The sequence below is a fragment of the Patella vulgata genome, chromosome 2, assembly GCF_932274485.2.
Source record: "Patella vulgata chromosome 2, xgPatVulg1.2, whole genome shotgun sequence".
Taxonomy (NCBI): domain Eukaryota; kingdom Metazoa; phylum Mollusca; class Gastropoda; family Patellidae; genus Patella; species Patella vulgata.
Window position 1 is genome coordinate 18839613 of NC_065880.2, and position 9513 is coordinate 18849125.

At 45.8% G+C, this 9513-nt stretch overlaps 25 non-coding genes across 25 annotated transcripts; all 25 read left to right on the plus strand.

Annotated features, from left to right (window-relative positions):
- Positions 1 to 17: 17 nt before the first annotated feature.
- LOC130011715 (5S ribosomal RNA) lies at positions 18 to 136 on the plus strand. Its single transcript, XR_008787025.1, has one exon. It is a non-coding gene; the product is annotated as a 5S ribosomal RNA (ribosomal RNA).
- Positions 137 to 300: 164 nt separating this feature from the next.
- On the plus strand, positions 301 to 419 carry LOC130011196 (5S ribosomal RNA). The gene has a single exon (XR_008786501.1). It is a non-coding gene; the product is annotated as a 5S ribosomal RNA (ribosomal RNA).
- Positions 420 to 495: 76 nt separating this feature from the next.
- Positions 496 to 614, plus strand: LOC130011198 (5S ribosomal RNA). Its single transcript, XR_008786503.1, has one exon. It is a non-coding gene; the product is annotated as a 5S ribosomal RNA (ribosomal RNA).
- Positions 615 to 691: 77 nt separating this feature from the next.
- LOC130011716 (5S ribosomal RNA) lies at positions 692 to 810 on the plus strand. Its single transcript, XR_008787026.1, has one exon. It is a non-coding gene; the product is annotated as a 5S ribosomal RNA (ribosomal RNA).
- Positions 811 to 974: 164 nt separating this feature from the next.
- On the plus strand, positions 975 to 1093 carry LOC130011626 (5S ribosomal RNA). Its single transcript, XR_008786933.1, has one exon. It is a non-coding gene; the product is annotated as a 5S ribosomal RNA (ribosomal RNA).
- A 76-nt stretch (positions 1094 to 1169) lies between these two features.
- Positions 1170 to 1288, plus strand: LOC130011199 (5S ribosomal RNA). The gene has a single exon (XR_008786504.1). It is a non-coding gene; the product is annotated as a 5S ribosomal RNA (ribosomal RNA).
- A 77-nt stretch (positions 1289 to 1365) lies between these two features.
- Positions 1366 to 1484, plus strand: LOC130011717 (5S ribosomal RNA). Its single transcript, XR_008787027.1, has one exon. It is a non-coding gene; the product is annotated as a 5S ribosomal RNA (ribosomal RNA).
- Positions 1485 to 1650: 166 nt separating this feature from the next.
- On the plus strand, positions 1651 to 1769 carry LOC130011200 (5S ribosomal RNA). The gene has a single exon (XR_008786505.1). It is a non-coding gene; the product is annotated as a 5S ribosomal RNA (ribosomal RNA).
- A 76-nt stretch (positions 1770 to 1845) lies between these two features.
- LOC130011201 (5S ribosomal RNA) lies at positions 1846 to 1964 on the plus strand. The gene has a single exon (XR_008786506.1). It is a non-coding gene; the product is annotated as a 5S ribosomal RNA (ribosomal RNA).
- A 77-nt stretch (positions 1965 to 2041) lies between these two features.
- Positions 2042 to 2160, plus strand: LOC130011719 (5S ribosomal RNA). The gene has a single exon (XR_008787029.1). It is a non-coding gene; the product is annotated as a 5S ribosomal RNA (ribosomal RNA).
- Positions 2161 to 2324: 164 nt separating this feature from the next.
- LOC130011202 (5S ribosomal RNA) lies at positions 2325 to 2443 on the plus strand. Its single transcript, XR_008786507.1, has one exon. It is a non-coding gene; the product is annotated as a 5S ribosomal RNA (ribosomal RNA).
- Positions 2444 to 2519: 76 nt separating this feature from the next.
- Positions 2520 to 2638, plus strand: LOC130011203 (5S ribosomal RNA). Its single transcript, XR_008786508.1, has one exon. It is a non-coding gene; the product is annotated as a 5S ribosomal RNA (ribosomal RNA).
- Positions 2639 to 2715: 77 nt separating this feature from the next.
- Positions 2716 to 2834, plus strand: LOC130011720 (5S ribosomal RNA). The gene has a single exon (XR_008787030.1). It is a non-coding gene; the product is annotated as a 5S ribosomal RNA (ribosomal RNA).
- Positions 2835 to 2998: 164 nt separating this feature from the next.
- Positions 2999 to 3117, plus strand: LOC130011204 (5S ribosomal RNA). The gene has a single exon (XR_008786509.1). It is a non-coding gene; the product is annotated as a 5S ribosomal RNA (ribosomal RNA).
- A 76-nt stretch (positions 3118 to 3193) lies between these two features.
- LOC130011205 (5S ribosomal RNA) lies at positions 3194 to 3312 on the plus strand. Its single transcript, XR_008786510.1, has one exon. It is a non-coding gene; the product is annotated as a 5S ribosomal RNA (ribosomal RNA).
- A 77-nt stretch (positions 3313 to 3389) lies between these two features.
- Positions 3390 to 3508, plus strand: LOC130011721 (5S ribosomal RNA). Its single transcript, XR_008787031.1, has one exon. It is a non-coding gene; the product is annotated as a 5S ribosomal RNA (ribosomal RNA).
- Positions 3509 to 3672: 164 nt separating this feature from the next.
- Positions 3673 to 3791, plus strand: LOC130011206 (5S ribosomal RNA). The gene has a single exon (XR_008786511.1). It is a non-coding gene; the product is annotated as a 5S ribosomal RNA (ribosomal RNA).
- Positions 3792 to 3867: 76 nt separating this feature from the next.
- On the plus strand, positions 3868 to 3986 carry LOC130011207 (5S ribosomal RNA). The gene has a single exon (XR_008786512.1). It is a non-coding gene; the product is annotated as a 5S ribosomal RNA (ribosomal RNA).
- A 77-nt stretch (positions 3987 to 4063) lies between these two features.
- LOC130011722 (5S ribosomal RNA) lies at positions 4064 to 4182 on the plus strand. Its single transcript, XR_008787032.1, has one exon. It is a non-coding gene; the product is annotated as a 5S ribosomal RNA (ribosomal RNA).
- Positions 4183 to 4346: 164 nt separating this feature from the next.
- On the plus strand, positions 4347 to 4465 carry LOC130011209 (5S ribosomal RNA). Its single transcript, XR_008786514.1, has one exon. It is a non-coding gene; the product is annotated as a 5S ribosomal RNA (ribosomal RNA).
- Positions 4466 to 4541: 76 nt separating this feature from the next.
- On the plus strand, positions 4542 to 4660 carry LOC130011210 (5S ribosomal RNA). The gene has a single exon (XR_008786515.1). It is a non-coding gene; the product is annotated as a 5S ribosomal RNA (ribosomal RNA).
- A 76-nt stretch (positions 4661 to 4736) lies between these two features.
- On the plus strand, positions 4737 to 4855 carry LOC130011211 (5S ribosomal RNA). Its single transcript, XR_008786516.1, has one exon. It is a non-coding gene; the product is annotated as a 5S ribosomal RNA (ribosomal RNA).
- A 77-nt stretch (positions 4856 to 4932) lies between these two features.
- Positions 4933 to 5051, plus strand: LOC130011723 (5S ribosomal RNA). Its single transcript, XR_008787033.1, has one exon. It is a non-coding gene; the product is annotated as a 5S ribosomal RNA (ribosomal RNA).
- Positions 5052 to 5215: 164 nt separating this feature from the next.
- Positions 5216 to 5334, plus strand: LOC130011212 (5S ribosomal RNA). Its single transcript, XR_008786517.1, has one exon. It is a non-coding gene; the product is annotated as a 5S ribosomal RNA (ribosomal RNA).
- Positions 5335 to 5410: 76 nt separating this feature from the next.
- Positions 5411 to 5529, plus strand: LOC126813552 (5S ribosomal RNA). The gene has a single exon (XR_007676892.2). It is a non-coding gene; the product is annotated as a 5S ribosomal RNA (ribosomal RNA).
- Positions 5530 to 9513: the final 3984 nt, after the last annotated feature.

The window sequence follows — 9513 nt, forward strand, 5'->3', positions numbered from 1 at the left end:
TTTATTCGTCTTCTCTCGTCTACGGCCATACCACGTTGAAAACACCAGTTCTCGTCCGATCACTGAAGTTAAGCAACGTCGGGCCCGGTTAGTACTTGGATGGGTGACCGCCTGGGAACACCGGGTGCTGTAGACGCCTTTTTTCCCGATTGTTTCAACTAAAAATCAATTTTCCGCACTTCAGGCCATTGTACGTCTTCTTTGGCATAACATTAGCTCCCCCCCCCCTCCGCCCCGGGGGAAAAAAGATACAGAAAGAATTTGAGTAAAAATAACTACGGGTTTTATTCACCTTCGCTCGTCTACGGCCACACCACGTTGAAAACACCAGTTCTCGTCCGATCACTGAAGTTAAGCAACGTCGGGCCCGGTCAGTACTTGGATGGGTGACCGCCTGGGAACACCGGGTGCTGTAGACGCCTAGTTTTTTGAAAAGAAACCAATTTTCGGCGGACTTGAGTTAAGCATAACTACGGGTTTTATTCGCCTTCTCTCGTCTACGGCCACACCACGTTGAAAACACCAGTTCTCGTCCGATCACTGAAGTTAAGCAACGTCGGGCCCGGTCAGTACTTGGATGGGTGACCGCCTGGGAACACCGGGTGCTGTAGACGCCTAGTTTTTTTGAAAAGAAACCAATTTTCGGCGGACTTGAGTTTGGAATAACTACGGGTTTTATTCGTCTTCTCTCGTCTACGGCCATACCACGTTGAAAACACCAGTTCTCGTCCGATCACTGAAGTTAAGCAACGTCGGGCCCGGTTAGTACTTGGATGGGTGACCGCCTGGGAACACCGGGTGCTGTAGACGCCTTTTTTCCCGATTGTTTCAACTAAAAATCAATTTTCCGCACTTCAGGCCATTGTACGTCTTCTTTGGCATAACATTAGCTCCCCCCCCCCTCCGCCCCGGGGGAAAAAAGATACAGAAAGAATTTGAGTAAAAATAACTACGGGTTTTATTCACCTTCGCTCGTCTACGGCCACACCACGTTGAAAACACCAGTTCTCGTCCGATCACTGAAGTTAAGCAACGTCGAGCCCGGTCAGTACTTGGATGGGTGACCGCCTGGGAACACCGGGTGCTGTAGACGCCTAGTTTTTTGAAAAGAAACCAATTTTCGGCGGACTTGAGTTAAGCATAACTACGGGTTTTATTCGCCTTCTCTCGTCTACGGCCACACCACGTTGAAAACACCAGTTCTCGTCCGATCACTGAAGTTAAGCAACGTCGGGCCCGGTCAGTACTTGGATGGGTGACCGCCTGGGAACACCGGGTGCTGTAGACGCCTAGTTTTTTTGAAAAGAAACCAATTTTCGGCGGACTTGAGTTTGGAATAACTACGGGTTTTATTCGTCTTCTCTCGTCTACGGCCATACCACGTTGAAAACACCAGTTCTCGTCCGATCACTGAAGTTAAGCAACGTCGGGCCCGGTTAGTACTTGGATGGGTGACCGCCTGGGAACACCGGGTGCTGTAGACGCCTTTTTTCCCGATTGTTTCAACTAAAAATCAATTTTCCGCACTTCAGGCCATTGTACGTCTTCTTTGGCATAACATTAGCTCCCCCCCCCCCCTCCGCCCCGGGGGAAAAAAGATACAGAAAGAATTTGAGTAAAAATAACTACGGGTTTTATTCACCTTCGCTCGTCTACGGCCACACCACGTTGAAAACACCAGTTCTCGTCCGATCACTGAAGTTAAGCAACGTCGGGCCCGGTCAGTACTTGGATGGGTGACCGCCTGGGAACACCGGGTGCTGTAGACGCCTAGTTTTTTGAAAAGAAACCAATTTTCGGCGGACTTGAGTTAAGCATAACTACGGGTTTTATTCGCCTTCTCTCGTCTACGGCCACACCACGTTGAAAACACCAGTTCTCGTCCGATCACTGAAGTTAAGCAACGTCGGGCCCGGTCAGTACTTGGATGGGTGACCGCCTGGGAACACCGGGTGCTGTAGACGCCTAGTTTTTTTGAAAAGAAACCAATTTTCGGCGGACTTGAGTTTGGAATAACTACGGGTTTTATTCGTCTTCTCTCGTCTACGGCCATACCACGTTGAAAACACCAGTTCTCGTCCGATCACTGAAGTTAAGCAACGTCGGGCCCGGTTAGTACTTGGATGGGTGACCGCCTGGGAACACCGGGTGCTGTAGACGCCTTTTTTCCCGATTGTTTCAACTAAAAATCAATTTTCCGCACTTCAGGCCATTGTACGTCTTCTTTGGCATAACATTAGCTCCCCCCCCCCTCCGCCCCGGGGGAAAAAAGATACAGAAAGAATTTGAGTAAAAATAACTACGGGTTTTATTCACCTTCGCTCGTCTACGGCCACACCACGTTGAAAACACCAGTTCTCGTCCGATCACTGAAGTTAAGCAACGTCGGGCCCGGTCAGTACTTGGATGGGTGACCGCCTGGGAACACCGGGTGCTGTAGACGCCTAGTTTTTTGAAAAGAAACCAATTTTCGGCGGACTTGAGTTAAGCATAACTACGGGTTTTATTCGCCTTCTCTCGTCTACGGCCACACCACGTTGAAAACACCAGTTCTCGTCCGATCACTGAAGTTAAGCAACGTCGGGCCCGGTCAGTACTTGGATGGGTGACCGCCTGGGAACACCGGGTGCTGTAGACGCCTAGTTTTTTTGAAAAGAAACCAATTTTCGGCGGACTTGAGTTTGGAATAACTACGGGTTTTATTCGTCTTCTCTCGTCTACGGCCATACCACGTTGAAAACACCAGTTCTCGTCCGATCACTGAAGTTAAGCAACGTCGGGCCCGGTTAGTACTTGGATGGGTGACCGCCTGGGAACACCGGGTGCTGTAGACGCCTTTTTTCCCGATTGTTTCAACTAAAAATCAATTTTCCGCACTTCAGGCCATTGTACGTCTTCTTTGGCATAACATTAGCTCCCCCCCCCCTCCGCCCCGGGGGAAAAAAGATACAGAAAGAATTTGAGTAAAAATAACTACGGGTTTTATTCACCTTCGCTCGTCTACGGCCACACCACGTTGAAAACACCAGTTCTCGTCCGATCACTGAAGTTAAGCAACGTCGGGCCCGGTCAGTACTTGGATGGGTGACCGCCTGGGAACACCGGGTGCTGTAGACGCCTAGTTTTTTGAAAAGAAACCAATTTTCGGCGGACTTGAGTTAAGCATAACTACGGGTTTTATTCGCCTTCTCTCGTCTACGGCCACACCACGTTGAAAACACCAGTTCTCGTCCGATCACTGAAGTTAAGCAACGTCGGGCCCGGTCAGTACTTGGATGGGTGACCGCCTGGGAACACCGGGTGCTGTAGACGCCTAGTTTTTTTGAAAAGAAACCAATTTTCGGCGGACTTGAGTTTGGAATAACTACGGGTTTTATTCGTCTTCTCTCGTCTACGGCCATACCACGTTGAAAACACCAGTTCTCGTCCGATCACTGAAGTTAAGCAACGTCGGGCCCGGTTAGTACTTGGATGGGTGACCGCCTGGGAACACCGGGTGCTGTAGACGCCTTTTTTCCCGATTGTTTCAACTAAAAATCAATTTTCCGCACTTCAGGCCATTGTACGTCTTGTTTGGCATAACATTAGCTCCCCCCCCCCTCCGCCCCGGGGGAAAAAAGATACAGAAAGAATTTGAGTAAAAATAACTACGGGTTTTATTCACCTTCGCTCGTCTACGGCCACACCACGTTGAAAACACCAGTTCTCGTCCGATCACTGAAGTTAAGCAACGTCGGGCCCGGTCAGTACTTGGATGGGTGACCGCCTGGGAACACCGGGTGCTGTAGACGCCTAGTTTTTTGAAAAGAAACCAATTTTCGGCGGACTTGAGTTAAGCATAACTACGGGTTTTATTCGCCTTCTCTCGTCTACGGCCACACCACGTTGAAAACACCAGTTCTCGTCCGATCACTGAAGTTAAGCAACGTCGGGCCCGGTCAGTACTTGGATGGGTGACCGCCTGGGAACACCGGGTGCTGTAGACGCCTAGTTTTTTTGAAAAGAAACCAATTTTCGGCGGACTTGAGTTTGGAATAACTACGGGTTTTATTCGTCTTCTCTCGTCTACGGCCATACCACGTTGAAAACACCAGTTCTCGTCCGATCACTGAAGTTAAGCAACGTCGGGCCCGGTTAGTACTTGGATGGGTGACCGCCTGGGAACACCGGGTGCTGTAGACGCCTTTTTTCCCGATTGTTTCAACTAAAAATCAATTTTCCGCACTTCAGGCCATTGTACGTCTTCTTTGGCATAACATTAGCTCCCCCCCCCCTCCGCCCCGGGGGAAAAAAGATACAGAAAGAATTTGAGTAAAAATAACTACGGGTTTTATTCACCTTCGCTCGTCTACGGCCACACCACGTTGAAAACACCAGTTCTCGTCCGATCACTGAAGTTAAGCAACGTCGGGCCCGGTCAGTACTTGGATGGGTGACCGCCTGGGAACACCGGGTGCTGTAGACGCCTAGTTTTTTGAAAAGAAACCAATTTTCGGCGGACTTGAGTTAAGCATAACTACGGGTTTTATTCGCCTTCTCTCGTCTACGGCCACACCACGTTGAAAACACCAGTTCTCGTCCGATCACTGAAGTTAAGCAACGTCGGGCCCGGTCAGTACTTGGATGGGTGACCGCCTGGGAACACCGGGTGCTGTAGACGCCTAGTTTTTTGAAAAGAAACCAATTTTCGGCGGACTTGAGTTAAGCATAACTACGGGTTTTATTCGCCTTCTCTCGTCTACGGCCACACCACGTTGAAAACACCAGTTCTCGTCCGATCACTGAAGTTAAGCAACGTCGGGCCCGGTCAGTACTTGGATGGGTGACCGCCTGGGAACACCGGGTGCTGTAGACGCCTAGTTTTTTTGAAAAGAAACCAATTTTCGGCGGACTTGAGTTTGGAATAACTACGGGTTTTATTCGTCTTCTCTCGTCTACGGCCATACCACGTTGAAAACACCAGTTCTCGTCCGATCACTGAAGTTAAGCAACGTCGGGCCCGGTTAGTACTTGGATGGGTGACCGCCTGGGAACACCGGGTGCTGTAGACGCCTTTTTTCCCGATTGTTTCAACTAAAAATCAATTTTCCGCACTTCAGGCCATTGTACGTCTTCTTTGGCATAACATTAGCTCCCCCCCCCCTCCGCCCCGGGGGAAAAAAGATACAGAAAGAATTTGAGTAAAAATAACTACGGGTTTTATTCACCTTCGCTCGTCTACGGCCACACCACGTTGAAAACACCAGTTCTCGTCCGATCACTGAAGTTAAGCAACGTCGGGCCCGGTCAGTACTTGGATGGGTGACCGCCTGGGAACACCGGGTGCTGTAGACGCCTAGTTTTTTGAAAAGAAACCAATTTTCGGCGGACTTGAGTTAAGCATAACTACGGGTTTTATTCGCCTTCTCTCGTCTACGGCCACACCACGTTGAAAACACCAGTTCTCGTCCGATCACTGAAGTTAAGCAACGTCGGGCCCGGTCAGTACTTGGATGGGTGACCGCCTGGGAACACCGGGTGCTGTAGACGCCTAGTTTTTTTGAAAAGAAACCAATTTTCGGCGGACTTGAGTTTGGAATAACTACGGGTTTTATTCGTCTTCTCTCGTCTACGGCCATACCACGTTGAAAACACCAGTGGGGTTGGTCCGAATGCATTGTTTATGTTTGGTCGATGTATATGAAGCTGTTCATAAAATCGATTAATCTGGGCAATTGTGTGCTTTTTGGACAGTGATTTTGCTTGAAGCAATATATGAACATTTCGTGGATTGGGTATGTAGCTTAAATTCGTGTTATAGTGTGTAATTTAGTAACTTATTGGGCTTTATTGCCCTTGCCCTGTCGAGATGACAGAGAGCCACTCGGCTCGTAGAGGCGAATTTATCCATAAAACTCCTGTGTTTTCGAAAGACTGTACAGTTCTTATTTCTGTTAAAAATAAGCAAGATGTTACGGCTCGACGTATTATTAAGGTTGTGCGCGATGTCTGTGGTGAAGATGCAATTCTGACGTGCATTCCCCGTAATGGAGATTCTTATGAAGTAACCCTCATTGACTCTGATTGTGCCACCCGCTTGGTAGAGTCCAATCTGTTATTTGATGATGATCCAGCTTTTGTTAGACACATATCTGCAAAAATAAAAGTTGTGTCTTTCATGCATCTTTCTGGATTAATATCTGACGAGGAAATAGAACGTAAGCTGAAGCAGTGGCGCCTAGAAGTCCTCGGACCCATCAAGCGACGTCGTTATGAGCATGATGGCATCTTTGATGGTACACGTTTTGTGAGGGTGCGCTTTCCCCCTGATGTGTCCTCCCTCCCCTACTCGGTCGGGTTTCAGTGTGAGACGGGGGTTGAATATTTCAGCATTCGGCATGACCACCAAGAGAAGGTTTGTTTCCATTGCCTATCGCATGAACATCTGCTGGCAGGGTGTCCTAGTAGGGTATGTCGACGATGTAAAAAGCCTGGTCACATTCAACGCCACTGCACTGTTTCTGTGTGTGAAGGTTGCAAGTTACCTTCGTCGGAGTGTGGATGTCGTCCCCAAGCTCAGTGGGACCGAGGCGCAACTGATGTTCCTAACAGATCTGCTGTTAATATCTCGGAGTCATCCTCGGTTTCTGGTGAAACTGAAGGAAGTGATGATGTCAACAATGATGTTGAGGGAAAAAACCTGAATGGTGAGGGTATGATTATGAGAAATGACGCTGCGGAGGATAATAAAGGTGATCCTGGTACGGGGATTGAAGATAATCTTTCTGATGATGATATCGGAATCATGTCATCTGTTGGTTCTGTTAACTGTATAAGCCCAAGTGGTGTTTCCGAGCCATCTGTTAGTGACGGAACGCTGAGGAAGTTCAGCTCAGCAGATGATCCTGTTGGTGTTAGCGACCTTCTGGCGGAAGAATCGGACTGGGTAGAGAGTAAGGGTGAATCTGATATTGTTAGTTTTATAACACCTACTGCAGCTAAATCATTTACCCGAAGAAGACGTCGAATAGTAGTCAAACCGAAAATTGAAGTTGTAAAAGGTATTGTTAAGAAGCGTGTGGTTAAACATGGAAAGAATATCAAAAAATAAACTTCCCATTTTTATAATGCTTATTCTATCAATAAATGTTGCCGGACTCCGTAGTGTTTCCAAAATGCAAAGCCTATTTGCGTTAGCTAGTTCATTATCAGTAGGGATATTATGTCTCCAAGAAACATTTTGGGATGTCGATTTTATTAATGAAAATAGTGACCTTTGGGAAGGTACCATTTACCATTCTTGTGATGGAACTTCGAAGCGTCGTGGATGTGCAATTCTGGTATCTAAATTTTATACAGATAACACATTTTCTCCGGTATCAGATAATGCTGGTAGATTTGTCAAATGTTCTTTTAAATATGATAAGGTCGAATTTGATATCGTTTCTTGCTACGCCCCGAACAGTGTGAAGGAGCAGAATGAATATTATAGGTATTTGTGTGACTCAATCGATTCTGACTCTTCTTATGTTCTTTGTGGTGATTTCAATGACGTTGTCGACCCGTTTCGTGATAGGTCAAAAACACTGGCATGTTATGGTTCTGCTTCGTCCCGTTTAAATAACTTTATTAGCCAAAATAACCTAATTGATGTTTGGCGTTATTTTCACCCCAGCAAAAGGGTGTTTACGAGACGTCAAGTTGTTGAAACTGTTCTGAAACAGTCACGAATTGATTACATCCTCACTTCAACCAACCTGGAGTATGCGTTAATTAATTCATTTATATATCATACAAGTCTTAGCGATCATAGCATTGTATCCGTCTCCATTAACTTGCGTAATGTTGATCGGGGACCTGGTAGCTGGGTGCTCAACAATTCTTATCTATCGGATCATGCCTACAGAACTGTTGTTGAAAAAGTCTTGAATGAGTCACTTGGATGTCCCCTTTTTAACACTGACGTACTTGTGTGGTGGGACAACTTTAAATATGCTATTAAAAAACAAAGCATCGCGTATGCTTCTAGTGTTCGATATCGACAAAAAGAACAATATTGGTTTATTCAAAAGCATTTGAACTTTATATATGATAGAGCTTCCAGAGGACTAGAATACGACAAGTGTCGTCTTGCAGAATTGGAAGTAGAGCTCTCTGAGTATGAAAAACGTGAATGTCATGGTGCTATTATTCGGTCCAAATCATTGGATGCCTTGGAATCGGATCGCTGCACAAGTTACTTCCTGAAATTAGAGAAACAAAAACAAAAATGTAATGTGATTAATGAAATAAGGAAACAAAATGGGCAACTTACCTGTGATACTTTCGATATTCTTGAGGAAACCAGGTCATTTTATTCCAGATTGTATACCAGCGACAATTCCGTTACTGTTGATAAGGATCGCGTGGCAAGCCTCGTGCCTGATGTACTAACTCCTGAAGATGCGGATTTCTGTGAAGAGGACATTACTAAAGAAGAACTGTTAAAAGCACTGAAAGGTATGTCGAAAAATAAATCGCCAGGCATAGATGGATTGACTGTTGAATTTTACCTGGTGCTTTGGGATCTCCTGGGAGACGTTTATCATAAAATGGTCCTTTCTGTGATTTCAGATGGTGAATTGTCATCCAGTATGAAAAGGGGGATGATATCTGTGTTCTACAAAAACAAAGGGGATCGATCTGATCTCAAGAATTACAGGCCGATTAGTCTTCTTAATGTCGACTATAAAATTTTGTCAAGGTGTTTGGCGCTCCGTCTGAAAAACGTCATATCATCGGTTATCTCCCCTTCACAAACGTCCTGTATACCTGGTAGAGACATTGCCTTTAATATATGTGCTATCAGGGATGTGATAGATTACTGCGACGATGAAGATCTTCCTCTGTACCTGTTAAAGATTGATTCCCAAAAGGCCTTTGACAGGGTTGCTCATACTTACCTCTTTAATGTAATTGAATGTATGGGTTTTGGTCCTAAATTTCTTAAACTTGTCAAAATTTTGTATAATGACATTAGAAGTTGTGTAAAGGTAAATGGCCATATTTCGTTATCTTTCCCGGTATCAAGGTCAGTTCGTCAAGGGTGTCCAATTGCGGCTTTGTTATATGTAATGTCTGTTGAACCCCTTCGTTCTCTTATAATGTCTCATCCTAATGTTCGTGGAATCCCGATTCCGTTTTCCACTGTACCATCGGTAATTTATCAGCATGCTGACGATGTAACCCTTACGTTGAATGACCTTGAATCAGTTAATCAGGCCTTCGAGAGCATTGAGGTATACTGTAGCTTGTCCGGGGCCAAGGTTAATGTTGAAAAATCAGAACTTTTGATAGCAGGCTCAGCCTCGTGTACTACTGATATGTTAAACATGCCTCTTAGAATTCTGAACGGTAGTATGTTAATACTAGGTATTTATCTAGGACCAAATAAACTGGAATGTGAGTCACTTAACTGGAACTCTAAAATTGGTAAGTTTAAAAAAGTTATTAACTTATGGAAAGGTAGAAAATTATCACTAGTCGGGAAAAGTG